This window comes from Homalodisca vitripennis, chromosome 6 (genome assembly GCF_021130785.1).
Source record: "Homalodisca vitripennis isolate AUS2020 chromosome 6, UT_GWSS_2.1, whole genome shotgun sequence".
Classification (NCBI taxonomy): Eukaryota; Metazoa; Arthropoda; class Insecta; order Hemiptera; family Cicadellidae; genus Homalodisca; species Homalodisca vitripennis.
In genome coordinates, this window is record NC_060212.1 from 36,171,130 (window position 1) to 36,176,197 (window position 5,068).

The following is a 5,068-nucleotide window of genomic DNA, read 5'->3' on the forward strand; positions in this document are numbered from 1 at the left end:
CCTCATTACCAACGTGGGTACCCATAATACCATTGTAACGATGTTCCCTATCGCTCAGTCAAATCCCATTGGTGATATATGCATTTATCAATCTCGATTTTTCTCATATTTAAAAGAAGCTTTATGTAAACTCTCAAGATTATAGGTGAGTTCATTCAAGGCAGACTGAAATTATATGTTATCAGGCCCTACAGAGATAGGCTTCGCTAACGCTCAGCCAAAGAGTAAATTTAAACTATTATATTTTATACGGAATGAGTAACTAATTGTCAGATGCGAATTTCTAATTTCTGTTTACCTGTTTTTTAGCAATAAATCAATTTGGTCATCAATTAATATTTTTGTGCCTTATTCCAAATAAGATTTAATAATATGATGTTCATAAGAAAATCTAACTGCACAGACGAAGTAAAATTGTTCTCACAGCGAGCTCGCCAACGATAATGAGATTTCCCAACAACGCTTGAGTGTAGTTCTTTCCCTAGGTCGAGGAAAGTCTCTGAAAAGTTGTAAGAAGCGTTCTCTAATACCGCCAAACTTTGCAGTTTTTGCAGGTGGCGCCGCGCCGCCACGTGTGCTGAAGTGGTGCTCCAGTTAAACTTCGACCTAACTGAGGGAAAACTCGATTCTGTTGTAAATACTAACCTTCTTGCATCGCTTCCCAGTGTTCTGTGACTGTATACCGCTCATATCCACTTTAATAAATACGTGTCGTAACAGGTTTAGCTGAGTTTGTATGCAAAATCTGAAATATAAAGCTCTTTTCATTTTAAATATCCTATATTGCGGGGAAATGACTCATCATAGAACTCATTCTTGTTGAAGTGAAGTTTAATTTAAAACTTAAAGTCCACACTGAAATCTTTGTCTAAACATTTTGTTACATGATATTTCAAATTTTGTTTAATAAATTGGGTTTCATATCAGTGTTTGGATAGTAAAATTCTATTCAGCAATCCAATATAAAATGATATTGCGCGCGTTGGGATAGTTAGGATATATGTGTTAATATGGCTTTACAAATTTATTTCTACTGGGTAACCATTATTGGTAACCCATAAGGCAAATGTATAAATATTCGCTAACGCTCAGCCAAGTCCCGTGGAGTGACATGCAGTGGTTTCCATATGGAAATGAATATTCTTGCTTAATTTCAAGTCTATACGACATTTCGTTTTCGAAATATCGTGCAGACACAAATTAAATTTCGCTAACGCTCAGCCAAGTCCCGTGGAGTGACATGCAGTGGTTCCCATATGGAAATGAAGATTCTTGCTTAATTTCAAGGCTATACGACATTTCGTTTTCGAAATATCGTGCAGACACAAATTAAATTTCGCTAACGCTCAGCCAAGTCCCGTGGAGTGACATGCAGTGGTTCCCATATGGAAATGAAGATTCTTGCTTAATTTCAAGGCTATACGACATTTCGTTTTCGAAATATCGTGCAGACACAAATTAAATTTCGCTAACGCTCAGCCAAGTCCCGTGGAGTGACATGCAGTGGTTCCCATATGGAAATGAAGATTCTTGCTTAATTTCAAGGCTATACGACATTTCGTTTTCGAAATATCGTGCAGACACAAATTAAATTTCGCTAACGCTCAGCCAAGTCCCGTGGAGTGACATGCAGTGGTTCCCATATGGAAATGAAGATTCTTGCTTAATTTCAAGGCTATACGACATTTCGTTTTCGAAATATCGTGCAGACACAAATTAAATTTCGCTAACGCTCAGCCAAGTCCCGTGGAGTGACATGCAGTGGTTCCCATATGGAAATGAAGATTCTTGCTTAATTTCAAGTCTATACGACATTTCGTTTTCGAAATATCGTGCAGACACAAATTAAATTTCGCTAACGCTCAGCCAACTAATAGTAGGGTCTGCCTTTCCAGAACAGGTCGAGTGAACATGTTACAAGCAATAAACCATTAGTCAATATTAAGAACTCAAACCATTATAACCTTTCGCTTGTTATCCATAAGAAGGTGGAGCAATACCGCCAAGTTTGGACCACCAAGAATGTATTGTTTAATTTTTGTAGGAGTTAAGGCCTTTCGAAGTCTAACAGGCAGTCCTTACAAATAAAGATATCTAAAAAAAATATTTAAAAATTTGCTGTCCTGAGAATAAGGCAGCTCAAAATAATGTACCACATGACGTCCTTCCGATTTGAAAAGTTCTACCTAAATTCAGATTTATGGCCGCCACTGACAATATAGCTTCTAAATGTTGTGTATACACCATTATTATTGTTACCTGTTTATAGGGGTGTATCCTGACTTTTGCCTTACCCTGTCAGTTAGACTTTAACAGGTCATAACTCCTAAAAAAATAAAGATACCTTAAAACAGTTTTTACATTTGTATTCCTGGGAATGAGGCAGATATGATGTGTCACATGACCTCTTTCCAATTTGAAAAATTCTACCAAATACCAAGATGGCGGATTTCATGATGGCCGTCGATGTCCCTATTGTGTCTGAAAGTTGCGCGCCTACCTGCAAACATCCTATAAACTATTAGACATTATTACTATTATTTACTACATTCTACATTCAGACCTGCCTCGTCATGTATTATGCAAACACTGTGGCATATAAACGGAGACACGACTGAAAAAGGAGTTAGATACCAGTTCTCGAAACGTAGTGTTACGGTTTTTGGCAATATGTGTTACAAATTTGTCTGAATCGTGTTAACTGATAAATAAACTGTATCATTATGGTCTTCCTGTTACTATTTACCATTTCAATTATTCTTGTTCTGATTATATGTCGTTGAGAAACGTTATATATCCTATCCAATAGTATATGGATATATTACGCTTTATGGAAGAAACCATTAAATGATACTTGAGTCGGTTTTAAGTTTAAGATTATTACTTAAAATTAATACCATAAATGTGTATTAATATTATTATTGATTTTACGACAGTAATTTTGTAACAGTCAAGTAGCCGATATTTAAGCTGATAACAATTTTAATATAAGCACATAATCAAGTTTTATGAGAAATGTACATGGAATCCGTAAGGAGGAACCTATCGTCAGCCATACCAAAATTAGGGTTTGTTTTAAAAATGAGTGCATCTAAAGTGTTTAAAAGTACTACCAGTTCTCAAGTGAATCATAAATATCTATTAAACAGATATTAGTATTGGGTGACGATTGGTTATGTGTCTATCAGACATATAAGTAATAATTATAATACTGTGATCCAACAAGATCAAAAGACTGAAAGTTTCAATTTCAGCCAAGTGGTATTTCTAATATTGGATAACACTGATTCGTTTTTTATTTCGCATTTGACAGCATAAGTGTGTAAAGCTAAACAAATATGACCTATATAAAATTTGATAAGTTTAGCCCTTTAGATACCGTCCGATTTTTACTCCCATCAAATTTACCGCGGCTGAAATTCTTTGGGGAAATTTCTCTATTGATTTCAGGAAAAACTATATTGTGTTAAGTTGAGTTCAGCTTCATTTAACCTTCCGCTTAGTGCAGCATCTTAAATCTGACGCTGATACAGACTTGACTTCTGAAATTGTGCACCTGATGGGACAATGAAAATACCTATTCATCTAGATTGCACTGGATCTTGTAGCCTAAGTGTCTCTAATGTCGAAACGATGCAAAGATTTTGTTTTGAGCTTCTTCATCGCCGACATTTTTAGATATTTCCGTACGAACATTGGTTACAGATTTCATATTTCAAGTTTATTAAGTGTATTTCAGACGCTGCACTATATAAGTGGAAGGTTTCAAGATTTCAAGATCTTTATTCGTAAATGCAAAATACATTTTTACATTACATGTCCAAATACTAAAACTATATCTAACTTAACAAATCTCTTACACAGTAGAAACATTTATCAAGAAAGTGTGTCTTTAGTTTTTTTTTTTTTTTAATAAACGTAGATTTTGCTCATTTTTAATATTCAATGGCAATGCATTGAAAGCTTTTGCACCCAAGTGGTATGGACCCCTCTCAAATGCGCTAGTACTATGTGCAGTCACAGATATCAGCCCTCTTGATCTGGTCGGATACTGATGGTATCCGACCATCAGTGAAAGGTGAAAGGGAACTAAACTTAACATTCCCTTCGACTTCGAAATAATCCTTCCTATCATTGATATGTTTTGTGTACATTTTGTGCTTATAAAATGCAAATTTGCACACAGTTCCTGGAATAAATATATAGTGTATCGTTACGTATTGGTCAAACTGTATCGCTTAAAGATAAGTCATATAGTACTGGAAATATTTTAGCCCTGGAATGGGTATTTATAAAATCAAGACTTAACTTACCTCTCCAAATGTATTCTATCATTGATCGATTTAACCTCTAAGAGCTTCTTCCCCTAGACAGTATGTGTTATTAGAATATTTTGTTGATGTGGTTTGTTGTACACAATCATAATGTATATACGTTAGACAAAAAAATAAGTATGTAAAACATACATACATATAACGTATATACATGATCAAAAAAACGTGCAATTTTTTTGTAATGTAAGACAACAAATCCATAACATTAAAAACCTAGAACTATATCCCAGTTAATATGTCTGTAGGAAAATATATCAAAATATGTTTCAATTTTACTAAAATTGCAGACCGCTTACCATGGTGCTTCAAGCCACCTTAATGTGAATATCTGTATTACAATATGTTTTCTACACAGTGAATGTTGAGTTTAGCTCCAGTTCACCTTCCTGAAATTTAACGCTGTCCCAGACTTGACTGCTGGAATCTGGAGTCGTATTCGTCTGGAGAGATTAACAAAAATCGATGACGTAGCTCAAATGAACGCTTTACATTGTTTCGACGTCAGAGATACGTAGTCTACACAAAATTTAATTACGATGAAGAGATGTTCTCATTGTTTCATGAGGAGTCACCAGATTTTAGGAGTCAAATATGTAACAGCGTCAAACGCTGCATTAAGAGGAAGGTAATCTCAACATTCAATCATTCCTACTATTACGTTACGTTTCCTTCAGTTAGGAATACTTAGATTCAATTCCTGAAACAATAAAGGAAAATATTAAACGATACAATCG